The 19270-nt window shown below is 50.4% G+C and overlaps 1 protein-coding gene across 3 annotated transcripts in view; it reads left to right on the forward strand.

The window, feature by feature from the left end:
* The window catches only part of SEMA5B (semaphorin 5B), a 118660-nt gene that overhangs the window by 21285 nt on the left and 78105 nt on the right, over positions 1 to 19270 (forward strand). Inside the window, exon 1 of one of the 3 annotated variants that reach the window (XM_086675243.1) lies at positions 14068 to 14632. The exons of the other annotated variants lie outside the window; for them this stretch is intronic. The gene's annotated coding sequence lies outside the window, so the exon portion shown is untranslated. Of the gene's footprint in view, positions 1 to 14067; positions 14633 to 19270 lie in introns of those variants that run through there. 3 annotated transcript variants of the gene reach the window in all.

Here is a 19270-nt window from a genome sequence, read left to right on the forward strand (position 1 = left end):
TGTTTAACTCTGCCATGTCTGACAGTCTTGCCTCGCCAGGTGTCGGAATCCCCGTGAGGGCAAGGACCATGGTGTTCAAGCGTCCAAAGCTTGAAAACAAGGCAAAAGTATGATTGCACGTCCGGGCAACCTCGTACTGTAGCCTAACAGGTCCACCCAAAGGTTATTTAATTCTCTATGGGGATGTACTTTTGCTTGACTTTCAATGTATTATTGATTGGGAGGCAGGCTTTACGAAGCTAAATGTTACCATATCGGTTGATAAGATAACCCAGATCTTTACCCTTTACAAACGATTCTGTTCAGTAGAAGAGATAACTCCAAAATTATGGGGGTTTTTTTGCCCTGTAGGACATTAACCAGTTTTGTTTCTGCTTCACAAACTCCTTTCTGCATGCCTTTCCTGACTTACTAACAAACCCCTGTTCTCAAATTCTCTCTGGAGCTAACTTTACCATCCCTCACTAATGAGTTAAGTTTAAATTACATTTATATGAGAGCATTTGGAAAACCACACTTTGAGAGTGGCTTATCCATTTTCTTCCTCTTTCCTTAGTCTAGTCTGCTGCTCGGTGTGGACTAGATGGTTGTGGAATGGGATTTATGCTTGACTCGGTATCCTATTATAATGGGAAGAATCAAGGTTTCAAGTTGAGAAGTGCATAGCAGATGTGACAGAGCTCTGGAGTGAGGGTGGCCTGGCTAAAGCAGGCCCCTCGGCCCTGGCTCCCTGTGCTCTACCCTGGAGAGCAAGAGGAGGGTCAGGTTCTGTGGATGTGGGGCTATCTGGAGAGCCCTGGCCCACCCTCTGCTCCTGGGAGCAAGGCTCTGTCCAACACTAACACTGAGTGGGGAGGATGGAAGGGGGTGAGAACAGGACGCGTGTGTGTGTGTAAGTGTGCAAGTATGTGTGGCAGGGATGTGCCCAGGAGGGCATTCTGGTTTGCCAGTTTGCCCCATGTGCTCAGAGGGCAAGGATAACATTGTGGGAGTGTTCTTTTATGTCCCCAAATTACCACCTTCTGATTCCTCATGCTTTTCTGGGTTGGGAAGGGCTTCTCCTTTACAGCTTATCCCAATTGTTCCATTACAATTGAGGCTTGGGGATGCAAAGGGAGGCAAGAATATTGACAATGTGGTAGAGATTGTAGTGGGAGGGATTGTGTGTGCTGAAAAGCAGCTGTGCTTTTTATCTTCTAAGGGGTTGTGTTTCTGTTCCAAGAAAGGGGGTGGTGGTGGTAGGGTATATGTGTGGAGCAGAGCTGATGGGGTGGTGGTAAGAATTGTCCTGTGGGTTTCCAGGACTGGAGCTGCTCAGTGTGCAGAAACAATTCCTCCCTTTACTTAAATTATCCAATTGCCGTCCTGGCTCCCTCAGCCTCTGGATTGCCTCTTCCTCCAGAAAAACAAAGCAACATGGAGTTAAGGCAAGACTTTGTCCTCCAGGTACCCACCCCAAGCTTCCAGGCCCCCCAGTTCCCAATCTCAGTGCTCTGTGGTACCAGCCAAGGCAAGCAAGCACTGTGGAGGGTTATTAACAAAAAGGGATTTTCCGTTCGCTTTAAAGGTTGGGTGTGTTTGACATTTTATTTCAATTAGCATGGAAAAGCTCTAATAACATCTTTTTCTATTCCTATTTGGAACTAGGGTAACTTTTAAAAGCAACCTGTCTAATCGATGATGGGGGAGCACCATTTGGGGGACATCGTTGGTCCTGGAGACTGGAGGGTGATAGGAAAGAGGGGGCATTTCTTCTCTCCCTGACTTCCTTCATTTTCACTGTCCTGGCTTGTCAGGCGCTCCCATCCTCCTCTATTGCCCTCTTCTCATTCCGTTCATGTACCACCCCCAGCCATCCCTCAGGAGACATTTGCCAGCTCCAGACACTGGAGACACAAAGATGAATGAGACACTTTTCCCAGCTGGAGATGTTCTGAGCCCAGTGGACAGTGATCCTTCATGAGTGAACAGTGCTTTCTGGTTGACAGAGCCCATTCACATTTGTTGTGTGTTTTAAGCCTCATGAGAGTTGGGGAGATGAACCAAGACAAGCATTATCCATCCCAGAAGAGGAAACTGAGGCTCAGAGAGGTTGTAGGCCACCTTCAAGGTCACACAGGTGGTGCTAGGTGGGGCCAGGACTGGAAGAGCCTTCGGGTAATGGTCAATCCCATAATCTCTGGCTGCACAGAGGCTGGTAACAAAACGTCACAGGAGTTGGGAAGTTGGAGGCAGAGTGTCAAAGAAGCTGAGGGCTGGCCTACAGGATATGGTGACTTTTGTCTGCAGTCACTTTTTTTTTTTTAATGTGTTGGTAAATTGTTATTTGTTGCTAAGTAATATTTCATTCTTTTTAAAAAATGTTTAAATTTTAGTTAACATACAGTGCAATATTGGTTTCAGGAGTAGAATTTAGTGATTCATCACTTACACACAACACCCAGTGCTCATCACAAGTGCCCTTCTTAATGCCCATCACCCGTCTAGCCCACCCACCTCCCCTCCAGCAACCCTCAGTCTGTTCTCTATAGTTAAGAGCTTCTTAGGTTTGCTTCCCTCTCTGCTCTTTTTCCCTCCTTCCCATATGGTCATCTGTTTTGTTACTTAAATTCCACATATGAGTGAAATTATATGGTACTTGTCTTTCTCTGATTGACTTATTTCGCTTAGCGTAATACATTCTAGCTCCATCCATGTCGTTGCAAATGGCAGGATTTCATTCTTTATTTTTTTAAGACAGAGAGAGAGAGCAGGGAGAGGGGCAGAGAAAGAGATAGAGAGAACCTTAAGCAGGCTTCACACTCAGAGCAGAGCCTGACATGGGGCTTGATCCCATAACCCTGGGCACCACCCCACTTTGTTTTAGAGAGAGAGAGAGACACACGATTTTATTCTTTTTGATGGCTGAGTAATATTCCATTGTGTGTGTGTGTATATATGTGTACATACACATATGTACACTACATCTTCTTTATCCATTCATCAGTTGATTGACATTTGGGCTCTTTCCATAATTTGGCTATTGTTTATAATACTCCTATAACCATTGGGGTGCATGTACACTTTCAAATCTGTATTTTTTGTATCCTTTGGGTAAATACCTAGTAGTGCAATTGCTGGATCGTAGGGTAGTTCTATTTTTAGTTTTTTGTCTGCAGTTATTTCTGTCTGGCCTGGGACCCATGTCTCTCTGGCTGGAGTGTTAGAGGTCAGGACATTGTGCTCTCCCTTGCCTGGAAAAAGGTAAAGAGCACATATCACTTTCAGGCCAACCACCCTTTGGTGTCTGAGAGTCACATTCTGGTGACCACGGAGTCCTGAGTCCCTATTCCACCCCCACGCTCAGCCAGTTGCAATGACAGGGACTGGGGCTGGACATAACACGAATAAGGTCTTGAAGAGTGGGACAGGATGGAGTGGGGGGGGGGTCAGTTACAAAGGTAACCTGTGGAGTGGTGGTGTCATTTAATGGGAGACAAAGGATGTCATTCCTGGCTGGGGAGGGACCAGCTGTCAAGCTGTGGGGGCAAGGCCTGGTAGGGGAAGGCTGTGGGCAGGAAGGGGTGGAGGAGTGGAGCAGCTGGGCCTATGAGGTGGATTGGCTGTGGTTCTTGAGCAAGAGAGAGTTACCTGATGGTGATGTGTGTCGGGTAGTATTGGGGCCTTCCTGTTGGGTGGGGGGAGCTGAGCTGTAAGGGGTGAGTGCCCAGAGTGTTCACTGTTTCTGACGTTTCATGCTGGCCTTCCTGTTACAAGAAAGTACAAAAGAAGCGGCCTCTTAGAGTTCATGAGACCTGATTCTCTCGTCCGTAGGGCTTTTGCTCTTTGCAGAGCATTCTGGATTCTCAGAGAGCTAGTGTGAGGTTTGGTCTGGCTGATCATCAGATTTTTCTAGGGGAACTTTAAGGCCACACCCGTGAGACTCTGATTTGATAGATCTAGGCGGGGCCGAGAGTCTAAATATTTGTTGTAGAGGAGCAACACCATTATTCGAATACCTACTATTTGTTTGGCATTGGTAATCAGCCACCTAGTCAGGAGATGAGGGGCAATCAATTTCCATCAGCGCGAAGGAGTCTGGGAGGAGGCCAGCCGTGACATCTCGCCGCCTGCCGTGTACCCTGTTTACAGTCTTAGAGTCTGAACACGAAAGCTCAGCTCTCCAGGGAAGCTGAGCTGGGTCATTCCAAATTTCAAAGTTTTCTAACCAGCTTAAGATTTGTCCTTTTAAGCAACAACACTTAAAAAAATTGTCAGCCACTGTGTTTGTGATTCTGTGTAAAATGTATTACATGCGTCCCTGACTTTTTAAACAGTCACACAAGCATAAATGTAACCTTTTCTTGATGTCCCACGGGTATGTTAGGAACCTTAATTAATGTATTGAGCTATAATTCAGTGGGGCTTATGGGACGATTTGCTTATACCAAATGGCCCCCTGAGGTTTTGAGTGTTTGTGTCTGCTTTTTAGTTTTTCCAGCTATACTTCTTGCTGACTGATGTCCCTTCTTGCTAGACATAATGTACCTGCCTAAAGCAAATGTCTCTTCACTTTCAATTTGCATTTATTATATGGTTTTGGGAAATGGATAACTAAAGTCCTTGTAATTGGGTAGGAAATCTGTGGTTAGCTTGCCATTATTCATTCCACACCCTCTCCCTGAGTGGCAGCAATGACATTTGAGATTGACCTCAGCCTGAGGAGGTGACCTGATTGGTTTAAGGGAACACTGTCTTCCTTCTTTAGTGTTGGGTCCTAAATGGACACATGATGCAATTTTGACTAATGGGATTTGAAGAGAGGTTCTCCCCTGATCTCTGAGAAAATTCTTCCTCACTAGTAATAGACGGCCATGGGGAGTCATTCTCCAAGTAGACATAAGTGAAAAGACACAGCTCTAGTCGCTTTCTTTGGGAAAAATCTACTGGGGATGGCAGAGAGGGACGTGGAATTACAGAGGCTGCCGTAGCGGAGAAATTGGAAAGCACCATGAGCTGGTGGGGGGTTGAATGTCTAAACCTCCTCTCATGTGAATTATTATACTTGCTTTGGTTTAAGCTCCTTTGAATTGAGTAGGGTTTGGGGTTACTTATAGCTAAAAGCATACCAATGGATAAAAATCCAATATATGAAATAAAAGTGAGTGGGTTCTGGGTGAGGCCTGGGGACTTTCGTATGTGCACTTCGTTACTCTGTTTTGGTTTCTCGGAAGTGTGGTTTTGTGTTTTGATTTTGAAGAGTTTGTTTCTTCCTGAGTTTTTCCAGGTGGTTAATGACTACTTCTTGTTCATCTTTGTATCCCCAGTACTTTTCACAGTGCTCTGCACTTACTGGACGTTCAAAAAATTGTTAAATTGACTTAAACTCAGCAGTCTGCCTGTATCTGCGGGGTGCATTCTCCTTCCTGTTGGCAATTATATGAGCTTGTTGCCCTTTACCTATCAAGGTTTTAGAATATTAAAGACACACCACAAACTCTTAACACTGGTAATTTTTTGTAGTGCTTTCCAGCATACAAAACACCACCTGGACCTTATCTCAGGAAACAGGGCCAGGATCATTCCCATTTTACAGAGAAGAAAACCAAAGTTCAGGGGATTTACATGAAGCTTAATGTTATCATTGGTTCTTAACAAATTTGATTTTGAAGTGGCATCTAAAGCACTTCCTATTAGAACAGATAACCCCTGTGCTCCAAAAGGAGCCTCTCTTACAAGACTTCTCCTACACGGGTACTCCTGTGGTCACTAAGAGACATAAATAATGTAATGATCAGCATCTGCGGGTCTGGGCTTCCGGATGGCACTGACCCTACCTCCCACTGCCACCTGAAGAATTGCAATTTGCCATCAGCTTAGAGCTCTTCAAGATTCACAGCTTGAGCTTCTCACCTAGCTAATTGGCACTTACTCTTCAAACTGGGTTGCGCTCCCCAATGAAAGAGAAACTGGAGTTCGCCTCCCTCTGCTCTCCTAAGTTTTGCAGCTAAAAATGAACCGTGAAACTTGCGGGTTTTTTGCTCCGGACGCGAGTCACAATGGGTATCCACACAAAGGCATTTGGGAACTCTGAAGTTCCCTTCTGCCCAGCGAAGGCCTTCCCCTGTATATATCAAAGCTGTGAAGGGCCCCTTCAGTACACAGTGCATGAGGTTCATTGAAAAGTGAAAAGTTATCTCTACCACATCCCTCCTTCCATGATGCCTGCCTGCCTGAACATGCCTGCCGAGGGCCTCTGCTGCCCCCACCCCAAAATGATGCTCTCACACCACCCCTTCCCTTCTCGCTCCCCATTGCCTCATGGACCTAACCTATTTTTGTTTTCCTGCACTTGAACTCTTCTCCTGCCAGAGCCTTGCTAACGATGCCTGCCATGGTGTGGTGCACAGCCTGTTCTGATGCCTATGCCTTTGGTTATGGTGAAACGATCTCTGCTTCGCTTCTGAGCATCAATAGAAATTGTTGTGTAGAACACTTATTTTGACATTATTTCGAAAATGGCTTTGTGTGTATGCCTTGTTTCCTGGAGGGCAAGGATTATGTTTTACATTGCTCTCGTATGATGCACAGCACCTAGCGTTTACCTTATCCTGTAGAATTTTAGAGTTTTCAAAGGGCTGTGTTACTCAATAAATACCTGAGGAATGTCATCGCCTCTTAGAGTTCTACTTTATGGATAATCTGTGCTCACTCCCTCTGCCTCTGAGTACCTTGCCTGGCCACTCACTGTGAGACTGAATTCGGGAGTCACGAAGCCTGGGTTTTTAAGGGGATGAGTGGGTGTGAACACAGTTTATGATGTCTGAATGCATTCCTCAGTACATTACAAATTCATTCTGGGCATTTAGTCCCCGGGAGTTCTGAAGGGGAGAGCGGTGGGAAGCGCAGAGTTGCATGCTGAGGGTTTGGTGTCTTGAATACTACGAGAGAAAGGATTGAAGGACCGCGTGTGCGCTGCTCTGATGCCACGTCTGATGATGAGATGGAGGGGTTCCTCGCAAACAAGGACACAGGGCTCTCCTAGCCCATTCGGGGCTGCTAGCGCTCTTTGCGAATTTTCTCCTGCCACCAACCAAGCTTTAAAAAATGGTGGTGGGGGGATGGTTTCTTCTCTAAAGTCAGTGGCTTGGGTTCTCAGACTTGTTTCTCTCTTCTTCTCTACAATACTCGTGCTGCTACCCAGGCCTCTGCAGAAACGGTCGCCCTCGGAGATTCTGAGAGCCGGGGCCACTCTGTGCTACCACGCGAGAGCACGAGGAGATGCTGAGGTCGACGGAAGGCAGTTGAGGAAATCCCACACCCAGACTGACCTGGGGTTTCCCTTTCAAGCCTTGGTGTCTGGATTTATGGTTTCTTCTCACTCTCTCCCTTTTCCTTCCAGCATCACGCTTGCCTATCCCTCCTGCAGCAGCCCAGTAGCCTGAGCATTGAGGGGCTCTTGGATACAAACTCCCCCTGCTCCTCCCGGGCACCCCTCACGTGGCTGCATGGCTCGGCCAGCTCCTTTGCCACCACAGCCCCCCGCAGAGGGAGCTGAGCCTCTGGGAGCCAATGCATCTCCCTACTCCATCCTTCATTCCCACCTCAGGTGGTACTCCTAGGTTGGACCCACCCCCCACACAGGGGTCTTGAAGTGTGGGGCTCTTTTTGTTGTGAGGGTGACTTAGAAACTCTATTGTCATTTGGTGGTAGAAGCCAGGGATCTAAGTCTGTGCAGGGCACAGGGGAGGCATAGCCCTCAAAACATGCCATAGGCTCCTTCATTGAGAAACACTGTGCACTCCAGGCTCAATGATGAGCTTCTGATCTTCTCCAGATGCAGGAGGCAGTGCAGCGGAGTCAGGTCTGAGCCCCTGCTCTGCCACTTACGGCCCTGTGACTAGTTTCCTAGCCTGGTTCCTCACTGTAGTGTGGAGTGCTAACAGTGCCCCCACTCCACGGAGTTGAAGTAGAATTTGATGTTGATATATACGAAGACTTAGGACAGCCCGTGCACACCGAGTGCCATAGAGGCATTCGCTATTCTTACCCAGGCCTCCCGGGCTCCTCACTTGGCCTCAGGTCCAAACTGTGCTCCTGGCAGACACTTGCTTCAGAAACAACTGGGCCAGTGGCCACCGGGACTGAGAACCTTGGCTCCAGGTATGGGCAGTTACCCAGGGTCCTGGACCTGAGCCGCCCTTGGGAACCTGTGCTTCCTTGACTCTGTTCCCAGTACTGCCCTCACTCCATTCGATCATTCCAGAGGGCTGTTCCTGTGTGCCTTTCATTAGAAGTCTACTTCCACGGTATTTCTCTTTTCTTCTCTCTCCGTAGTTGTTGTATATGTTTGTTACTGTTTTCTTTTTTTTTAGAACCTCTATTAGGCAGTGGTACTCAAAATGCAGATTCTTGGGCCCCACGCCAGAGATTCTGAGGCAGGATATCCAGCTGGGGACCAAGAATCTGTATTCAACTTGCCACTGGTGGCCTCCACAGCACCGGCCTCTAGCTCTGTAGGTCCAGTCTCTGTGTCTGCTATTGTCCAGGGAGGGGAGGGCCTCTGCTGCCCCCACCCCCAGGAAGCATGAGGCCCTTCCGCATGTTACACCTCAGGTACATATATCATCATTTAAAAATATCTACTTAAAATTCCACATTTACATTTCCTTCCAGCTGGGGTCACACCTCAATCTAGAATCACTCCTTTGGGAAAAGGATAGATGAGAGAAGGTGAGGTGTGACATTGCTTTCCTTTAGAAAAGTAGCAGAATGGGAAGAAGGGTCTCTGGGCTAGAACTCAATGGCTTGGGTTTCTAGCCCTGATTCCATCACTAGCCTGCTGTGTGACCTTGGTTGAGTCACTTGACCTCTCTGGGCCTCACCCTCTTCATTTCTAACATAAAGGGGTTGAACAGGTTGGACTTGCCAAAGTTCTCTTCCAACTCTAAAAGTTTGTAAGTCTATAAGTCTATTTAAATGTGCCGACAGCTTTAGAATGGCTAATTAATGAGTTTTTAGTGGGAACACAATTAGGTGATAATGAAGGCCTCAGAAGTAAATCTCTCCACTTCTAGTAATGAGTAGATGAGACTTGGATTTTGTTTTCACTTAATGGAGCCCTTGGGAAGAGGGAGCATGGGACTACAGGCTCCTACCTGGGGGCTCAGGGAGGCCAGGAGTCAGGGACAAAGCCACACATAGAGGAAGCTAGGTGGCACTGTCCTAAAACAAAAACGAGTCACCTCTCAGGGTAGGCTTGGAGCCGTGTGGATAAAGCGGAATATTGGCAGCTCTGCATAGTGCCTTGTATCCATTTCCAGAACACGTTCACCTGCATCATCTTGTTTAATCCTCTTACACCTGGTGAAATAGATAAACTTGGAACCTTTATCTCCCCCATTTAATGGATGAAAAATGGAGGCTGAGAGCAGTGACTCACTCGAGGTAAGGTTAAGTTGCTAATCAGTGATAATCAGGATTCAACTCAAGCTTCTTGATTCCAAAGCCCATGTCCTTTCTGCCCTACCTGGCTAGTTTGTCGTGCCTGGCAGGCCACCTCTACTGGCCTCCCTACTGAGAGTACGCTGAGGGTCTGCACAGCCACCTGGGACATGGCTTTGTGGGCTGGCTGTGGGGGTGGGAAAGATCAGGCTGGCGTGGGGGGTGATGGCGTCCAATCTGCGGTAAGAAGGCTCCCGGGCAGGCTCCCCGGTTCATGACAGACCGTGGCATGGTTGCTGAGAGCTGGGCACAGCCACACATGCCACCGAACCCAGCATGGCAGTCCCCGGCATGGCAGTGCTCAGACAGTGTTTGCAGAGCCCCTGAGTTTGTATCTAAGTGGGGAATGCCCTAAAGCGAGGGAGTGAGAATGAGAAAGAGTGATCCATAGAGGTGGGGAAGACTTCTGTCCCAGGGAGACAGACAATAAGGAGACCCAGCAAGGAGAGAAACCCCTCTGTATGGTGTGGGGAGGGGTAGGGTCTCCTGCCCTGGGAGTAGAGGCAGGAAGCAAGTAGATAAACTTCTCAAAGTCAACTGCTGGTGACTTTGACTGCAGAGACATGAGACCTTGACCTTTCCTTTCTGAGTGAAATAGGGTGCAAGCATTATGCCGAGATGCAGTCTTTGCTGCAGAGGGAGGGAGGGAGGGAGGGAGCACACCAGCAAGCATTTGTCTGCATCCTGCCCTAGAAATGCTTCAAGTAATAAAATCAGGATGACTTCAGAAATCCATTACCCCTCTCGGCCTCCCACAGGCACCTACGTGCCCTGGTGGAGAGGGAGAAGAGGCCTGGGGACCGAGCCTGGTAATGTGGCCTCAGTCTCCTCATCTGTAAACCAGGGGATGGGGGGAGATGGGCCCGAGGTCCCTACCTGCTCTGACCTCAGGTGGTCTAGAGGAGGTCTTTTGGAGTGGGGGCAGAGGAAGGGTTGAGATGAGACACCAGAAAGAAAGGGGAGAAGAGAGGAGGGTAGAGATAGACATGGGGAGAAGAGAGCTGTGATAAAGTAAGAAACACACAGAGCTCAGAGGTTGAGTGTCCACCCCATCACTAGCGAGTCAGGCTTGGCTTCCAGACCTGAAACGTGGTGCTGGGGATACAAGGATTAAAAAAAAAAAAAAAAAGGAAAAAAAAAATGCAGGTTACAAACCATAAAGTACCACACAAATTAACATGCTGAATTCGCAATAAAAAGCACTGACAAGAGAGGCAGGGAAGATCCTTTCATGAACCTTTTCTTTCCTGGGGATGTAGATAGAGGAGAGGGGTAGGGAGTGGGAAGGAAATAACCAAAGGTGGACCAAGGAGGAAATAAAACCCTCCCTTGGTGAGGCTGTTTGTGTTCCCTGTGGGAGACAGAGAATCCAGGCAGCTGCCAGTGGCAGGCTGCATCTCCAGCAATGGAGCCTTTGCCTGGGTGAGAACAGCCCAAGTGGGACTAGGGCAGGAGGAAGCTTCCTTCCCAGATGCCCGGGGAAGGGAGAAGGCAGACTGGGGCTTCGAGGTGTCGTGGCACTCCCCAATTTCTGTCACGCTTAAAACTCTTGACTGAGGAGGCTGGTGTGAGGGGAGCGTGGTAAAAGCCCAAGGCAGAATCTGAGACAGGAGAGGGAAAGGATGCGAAAGGCAAAAAGAGAAAAAATCTGGATGAAGGAGTTCTGGAAAGCCAAACCAAGACAGGAGCCTCAGTCCATGTGGCCCAGCTCCACCCACGGTTCCTCCTTCTGCTGCTCGTGTCTGGATCTCCATCTTGGCATGAGGCAAGGCCAAGACGGGGGAAGCACAGGGCCGGGGTCAGGGCGGCCAGCTCCCCTGGCAGGCTAGATTTATGATTTGGCTGAGTTGGGGAGAGAGGGAGCCTGCAACCATCCAGGGTCTGAAAAGCAGCCCAGTGTTTCCTGGAGGAGTCACAGTGCCAAGGGCAGGGGCATCCATCTGGCCTCTCCGTGTAGTACATTTGTCACCCTGGAGCCTGGGACCAGGCGTGCCTCCCTTCTGCCATGTGTAGCCACAGCTCCCACCTTCAGTAGCCTCTCCTGCAGGGCCTGCAGCCCCAACAGGTGCTCCTTGAGGGGATGGGGGGCAGGCAGCCTGCTCCCTGTCTTGGGACCCTCTCCTACTAGGGCCTCTAGCTGGTACCCATCCTAGCTGGTGTCTCCTAAACTTCCCCTGGGAATAAAAAACCTTGGTGTCGGAAAGGTGAAAGGACTCCAGAGATAGCTAGTACTGTAGTTTCATATTCCAGGAACTCTGGGCTTCCTCTGAGCTACCTTGAGAGTTGCTGACAGAGGGTGAACACCCAGGGCCCAGCTCCCTGCCCAGCAGTGTAACTCTACTTCTATCTGATCTAGATATGGATGTTCTAGATAAGATTTCATTTGAAAGAATGGATTCTGCTGCTGACAACGAAAGTTTGAAGGCCACAGATCTGGTCTCGTTTCAAAGAGGAAGATACAGAGGGCCAGAGAAGGCCAGTAGCCTGGCCCAGTTGCTAGCAGAATGGGGACTGGAGCCCAAACCCCCTGGTTCCCCCATCACTCCATGATACTGGGCTGCCTTTTTGAAGGTGCTGGTCTGAGCATTCATGGCCAACATCACTTCTCCACCCTAACAGTTCTCCTATTTCCCCCTCTCTGTCCAACAGTCAGGCCCACCTCTTGAGCTTGGGTGCCATGCCCCTCTTAGCTTTTCCTCTGCCAAAAGGGGCTTCCGGGTGTAAATAATGTGTGACCCAGGCAAAATCACTTCAGGTGTGAAGCAAGACCTCCACGATCAACCCCCAGTTATGGCATCTTCAGCCCTGGAGCTGTCTCCAGGCCCAGATCCTTGGGTTATGGCTCCCCTATCGTCCATCCCTGTGGGCCTTGGAGTTTATTAAGGGTTTTCTGGTGGAGTCCAGTAGAGCTGGCTCTCTTCTATTTAGGTCTCAGTTTGTTCATTTTGGCTTGTCCTCTTTTTTTTTAAGAAGGTTTATTTGTTTGTTTGTTTGTTTATCTAAGTAATCTCCACGCCCAACATGTGGCTCCAGCTCGCAGCTCTGAGATCAAGAGTCTCAGGCTCCACCAGCTGAGTCAGCCAGGTGCCCCTGTCCGTTTTGGCTTCCGATTGCTGGTGCCCATCCAGCCACTCTCTGCCTCAGTCTCTGGATTCTTTTCCAGAAAACCTCAGACTAACAACATTCGTTCTGGGCAGGCGGCTCTCTACCACCACCAACAACTATGCCCGCTTGTCTCCTACAATTCCTGTGGGCCCTATTCTCCAGCACGGTTGCTCTGTTTTATGTTCTGCCTCCTCTGCTAGACTCACTTTTCCAGCATGCTTCCGTTTAGCCTCTCCTTTCCAGATTTATGTGCTGGCTCTGCACTTTCTACCTGCTTCTCTTAGTGTTTTAGAGCCAAGGCCTTCTTCTCCAGTCAGCCCCCTGGACACCTTCCCATTGTAGGAACCACCACAACCATCTCAGGATTCCACAGATGAAGAAAACCAGGCTCCAGGCTTTCCTGGGGGCCTGATACAGGCCAGGCATGTGGGAGGCACCTTATACATCGTATCTCGCTGAACCCTCACAGCATTCACCCAGTTTTCATGTAGGGACACTGAATGCCAGAGATTTAGCAGCTTGCTCAAGATCACACAGTTAATAAGTTTCAAAGTCCTAGTTGTGCCTAACTCCCGAGCGTAGGCAGTTACCCACAAGACCAAGCTGCCCAGGTGGCCACCTTGCATGGTCAAGCCGATGACCTAGGCCTTGGGTGGCACACCTGGTGGTTTTTCTCCAAAGCACTCATCCTATTCCAAGGCCTGCACCCTGCTTACTGTCTTCCCTGTTTCCCCTGGTGGGAAGCTCCACAGTGGCTGGCTTCTCCTTTCCTAGCCCAGGACCCCCGGGAGGGTGAAGGAGAAGGATATGGCTCTGTGATGGGAGAAGATGGGGAAGGTTTCTGGGCTCTCCATCTTTGGGAGAGTGGGCACTGGGATGGGAGCAGGGAGGACGATGACCAAAATGGGGACAGGAAATGACTTGGGCTAGAAAAAAGAGAGATTGCGCTGCTGACTCTTTTGTGAAACACTGCTTCCTCCAAAGTTGTTACCCGAGAGTGTGCGGCAGAGGAAGCTGACTGCTGACAGCAGCAGCTGTGGAGGCGGCGGGAGCTAGAGGGGTGGCATTATCACCCTCCGGGGCGGGAGGGGGGGGAGTGGTGTCTCCTGCCTGTTCTGGAATCTGTGTCTCTCACCACCCATCCCCCCACACACCCTCGGGCTCAAAACCCAGAAGGAGAGAGAGGGACAGACACCCCAGGAAGATGCACACACCCTGCCTCTCACACTCCTGCTCACATGCACACCCACGCGCGCGCGCTCATGCACACACACACACACACGCACACACAAACTCTTGCAGGTCTCTCTTTTCTCTGTCTCCATAAGCATCACACCACTGCTCTCCGGTCCAGCCAAAGTTGGAGTATTTCTGGGATGAGCAGTCTACTCCATGAGGATAAATCATCCCAAACCATCCTCAGGCGCCTTTGAGGAAACTCAGGAGACAGATCCAGCCCTCTGTGGGGTGGCCCGGAGGACAGCCTGGGAGCTGGTGATTGGTGTGTCACGCCTGGGGCTGCAAGCTGTTTCCCGTGCTTTTGTCTGATGCTGGGAGCAAGGCTCAGCAGTGTGAGGGACAATCAGAGCTGCTCGGGCAGGCTGCTGCATCGTGTCCTGCTGTCCCTGTGGCCAGACTGAGCTGCCAGAGCCCCCAGACAGGACGGAGGTGTTTTCTGGCTAACCTGAGCAGAAGCCCGGGTCGATTTATCAGCAAGTGTTTCTTCCTGAAAGCAGTGGCAGCAGCCTTGGTTCCCTGGACTGAGAAACACTAGCAGGGACTCAAGCCCTGGCCCCTCACCATCCCAAGGAAGCCCCCCCCCAGCCCCTTTCAGAGACCTGGGAGCTGGGCGTGCCTGTGGCCCTGGCTCTGCTCCTAGGCTGGGGCTGGGGTCGTGAGTGCTAGCCCTGGGGGTGAGGAGCATGAGAGCGTGGTTGCTCGCCTGGGTTCTGACAGCTGGGCTGACGGTGCTGGCTTCCCCAGGATTGCTTCTCCTGCCTAAACCGTGTTTGAGCCTTGGGTGTCCGCGGCTGAACTACTAGTGGTGAGTACTTGGACAGATGTCCCTTTTCATGTTCATTGGCCATGCCCTGCACGAGTCACAGTGGCTTGGCTCTGCAGCTTTATTTTCAGAGAGAATAGACATTAATTTGCCTCACCTCGTGCCAGCTGGGTGAGGTAGAAAATCTAGGGAGCAGGGCCAACCTGAGGCGGGGGCGTGGAGGTGAGCTTCACGCAACTGGGGCTGCAAGTGTTTTTTCTTAGGACAAAGAGGTCCCTGAAAGGAGAAGCTTCTCTCACTGGCTCCCTCTCCCGATTGGGTAGAGATGTACCTAAGCAGCGTGTGGAGGAAAGGCTGCCCCCAAAATGCCCGCTCCTCACAGGTGTTTCAGGCTTTGGGGCCAGCTGCACTCTTGCTGCCCAAACCCTGCTGGTTGAAGGGCTCAGTGAGGTTCCCCTTTTCCTATCTGGCCATGTGGCTTATTGCCTCTTCCCACTCTGACGTCATCATCCTGGGGCCATTGAAGAGGGCCCTTTAGTTTTTTTCCTTGCTCCCTCAGATCTGTGGGCTGCCTCCTGAGGGCCAGATTGCTGTCAGCACTCCCAGGGCAGGCCATGGGACAGCAGCAGGTCTCCCCCTCACATGTGCAGAGTGAGACCCAGCAAGGCCGGGGAGATGCCGCCTTGGGACCCTGGGGCTCTCTGTGGTAGCCCTGGTCCCTGCCTACCCCTCTAAAAGAGCACTGTCCTTGGTGGTTATGGTTATGTTCTCAGCGTGGGCTGCCTCTGGGAATAAGGAGGTCTGGGAGGCTGCCACATGCTGGATGAAGTCATACTTCCTATACTCCTATATGAGCCCTTGATTGTCTCTTTTGAGTCCACAGTCAAGTGCATGCTTTCTAGCTTTCCAAACATGTCTGTGATCATGTTTTCTGTTCCCTTGTGATTGCACAGTCTGCCTATATCTGCATAAGTGTCATACAGTGAATGCGTTTGGGCATGATGACTTCTGAGGTCCCTTTGAAGAACATCTTTCTGGAGGATCACTGGGGGACAACTCTGTAACCCTATGTCCTGTTATACCTCGATCCTTTGAGGCCTATCTGAAATCCAAGGCATGGCTAGAGAACTGTGGTTCTGACTCATTTGAGAATTCTGACCTTATGATTCCAAAATCATGGCTTAGAGCTGGGCAAGCAGTGTGTATTTAGGGCAGGTTTTCTCAGCAGTGGTACCACTGAAATTTGGGGCTGGATGATTCTTGGTGGGGGGGGGGGGGAAGGACTGTCCTGTGCCCTGTAGGATGTTTAACAGTATCCCTGGACTCTACCACTTTCGTTTGTGACACCAAAAAATATCTCCAGACGTTACCAAATTTTGCCCAGGGACAAAATGACAGCAGTTGAGAATTGCTGGTTCATGTTAATGCTGTGGCTTCTATAGTCTCTCCTTTGGCCTCATGGGACTGGGTCCAATGTGGCCAAGTGAAGTGTTGCCATCCCTGGCCTAGGAATACAGACACCTGGAGTCTGGGCTTGAGTGATCTCACTCAGTCTAGGTGGAGAATCACTTCTAGCCCTCCCCTGTGTCCACCAACTTCCAGATTTTCTTGGTGGAAACATAGTGGTGAGGGTCAGTGGGGCTGGGTAGGGCCTCCCTTCTGTGGGGGATGAGGTCTGGGAAAGAAAACCCCGCTCCAGGATACCACCATTTCTTCCTGACATTTTCCAAAAGCCAAAAGTGGCATGGGAGCCAGAATGGGTTCTGTACCCAGGGCAAGTGTGAATATGCACACATGTGCACGTATATATGCACACACACTTGGTTGCAGCTTTCTGGACCCTGTACTGAATGAATGATGTGGAGGCCAGCCCTGCCTTGGGGAACTTGCAGAGTGAGATGGACATCCTATTACGTACTTATAAAGAGATAAACCAATCGAAAGGATTCTGTGCCTTGTTTGGATTAAGTTTCATCCTTCTAGGCAAATTACTTATGAGTAAGAACAATCAAGGGGAGAAGAAGGCTCTTGAGTTTCTTGGTTTATCAGAATCTCTGTGGGATCATGGTGGTCTTGCCCTTCATCAATCCAGGAGGACTTCATAAAGGAGGAGATATTTCAGAGCCTATAATGTGGGCAGAGGCAGCATGGTGCATGCATGTGTGTGTGTGTGTGTGTGTGTGTGTGTGTGTGTGTGTGTGTGTGTGAAGCCCTTGGATCTTTTATCTGACAGTGACTCTGGGGGTGGGGGCAGGTAGAGAAGCTGGCTAAGGCATGTCCTTCCTTCCTCCTTGAGTAAGCAGGTGCCAGCCCTTTTTCTCCATGCCTCCCATCTACTCTGCTGAAACTTGTCTTCAGAGCTGGAAGGCAGACCCTCCCACCCCCAGCACAGAGGAGGGACTTACAGAAAGCCCCATGCTGCAGAGAAATGATGGCCAAATTCTGATTTGTCGAATAGAGCAGAGAGGTGCTTCAGGTGACACGAACCAGCAAATCATCATCTAATCAGCCTGCTGAGCTTTGAAATACCTCTTGTGATCCATTTCAGCAGATTATATCTTCTAATGATGCTTGATTCTGGTGGGTAAGTTTACAGTCCCCAAAACAAACAGCGTCTGAACTGCAGGGATGGGAGGGAGGTGGCTGCACAGTGTTGCCTGGCCTCTCTGGTCACCCCAGCTAAGCCACAGCACATTGTCCTTAGGCCCGAGTCTCCATGGTCTCCACCTAAGTACACAGACTGTTTTCCCCAGCAACTCTTTGGGAGCCTTTGACCTTCCCTTTTCCTGGCCCTGTCTCCCTCAGCAAGCCAGTTATTCTCTGAAAAGCCTGATGGGCATTGGAGAAGGGGAGAGAAATCTCATTATAGGTGGAGTATTGGGGCAATAAACAGCTCTGTGATCTGCAGCTTTGAACCTATAGTGTTGTGATAATGCTCTGAGGTTTGCAGTTTTGTGGTCCCAAGAGGGAGCTGGGTCCCCACCTACTTTTCTGGTCTTTTTCGGGGCTGGCTGGTCATATAGGAATACAGGGCCCATGGGCAGGGCCAGGCCTGGGTTTATGTAACTTCCAGGGCTTACATGAGACTCCTCCGCTGTGGAACAGAGACAGAGAGGTGACTCGGAAGGACAGAAGCCCTCGTTGCTCCCACAGAGGGCACACGCCTATGTATGTGAGACTAGGCACAAATCAGGAAGCCCCATCCGGGGTCTTGGTGGGCCGTTTCGGGGTCAGCTTACAAGGGAAAGTCATGGCACAGCCCTGCACGTGGGACCTTTCTTTGTACCAGCGAGCCCTGGTGACATTAGGCAGCATCCCTAACACAGCCCCCTCGGGCCCACCAGCTGCCTCTGTGTGGCTGCTGGGAAACAGCAGGGCCTGAGTCTGGGAACTGAATGGGTGGTCATGAGGTTCCCAGCCCAGTTCCCTGAGTAGAGGTCAGACTCTGTCAGACTCCCAGAACATGTGCTCGTCAGATGCAAAAACCTTTTTTCCCATAGTGGAGCAGGGAGGGAGAGAGATGTGGAGAGATGTAGCATTGTGAAGGGGACTTCTGCCCATGCCAGTTAGCAACAGGAGCCCTGCTGGCCATCCCCACCTGGGAGTTACACTGAAAGCTTAAGCAGATGTGACTCCTCTTGAGGAAGTATACTGAGGGCAGAGCCTGCTTCTTTGGGAAGAGGAGGCTACATTCATTACGACATCCATTTCTTTATCCAACTTTTATAGAGCGCTTGCCAGCCCGGTGCCGGGTGACACCCTCTCCAGCTTCACGGAGCTCACAGGGAAGAAGGGGAAGCTGGATGGAGGAAGAAGGGGGAAGAAGGATGGAGGCTGATTGAGACATGGTGGCCCTCACACAGCTGTGGGAGCCCATTTGAGGTCCAGATTAATTGGGTTTTTGGCTCTTCTCCCAGCAGAGCTTTCCAGGCCCCACCCCAAGGCTTTGGGGAGATAACAGAGTTGTGGGGTCAAGTCACAGCTGGAAGCAGTGGGGCTGCTCCCAAACTGCCAGGTCCTAAAGGGGCTTGTTAATCTCTGCCCCCCGGGGCTGGCAGGAGGCTCCTCGGTGCCCCTCTCTTCTCTGCTCTCGGTTAATTGCTTTCCACAATCTGTTCACTCCCCACCCTGCCTTTTCTCCTCCTGCTGCTGTCTGCCTGTCCAGCTTTGGAACTGTCACTTCCTCCCTGGTTGCCCGCTCCGACCCTCCAGTGGGACCCACGTGTCTGGTGTTCCTGGAGACTCTACCTGAACACGTGGAGGATAGAGGGAGGGGATATGTTAGATTTTAGCTCTCTGATATTTTTCCTCTCCTCAGCTCACCTCCACATTCTCCTATTCCACTAAGCTCAGGGCTCCGAGTAAGGGGCTGTTGGTACCTGGCTCTACCATTAAAGCATCGATGCTTGTCCATCGTATATAAAATGAAGGCCTGTTCTGGAACAGGGGTCCTCTTTGTGTGGTCCTCAGACCGGCAGCATCAGCATCACCTGAGTACTTGTTAGGAATGCAGATTCTCAGGCCTCCCCCTAGACCGCAGAATCAGAAACCTGGGGTTGGGGCGCGTGCACACCGCAGACCTGAGAACCACGGCTGGCTGCTCGCCTCGCAGGATGCCCTGCTCTGATCCTCCCCGCACACCCCCCACAGCAGCATCCACAGGTCTGCCCCAGTGACTTT

The sequence above is a fragment of the Puma concolor genome, chromosome C2 (genome assembly GCF_028749965.1).
Source record: "Puma concolor isolate L17-30 chromosome C2, mPumCon1.1.hap2, whole genome shotgun sequence".
NCBI lineage: Eukaryota > Metazoa > Chordata > Mammalia > Carnivora > Felidae > Puma > Puma concolor.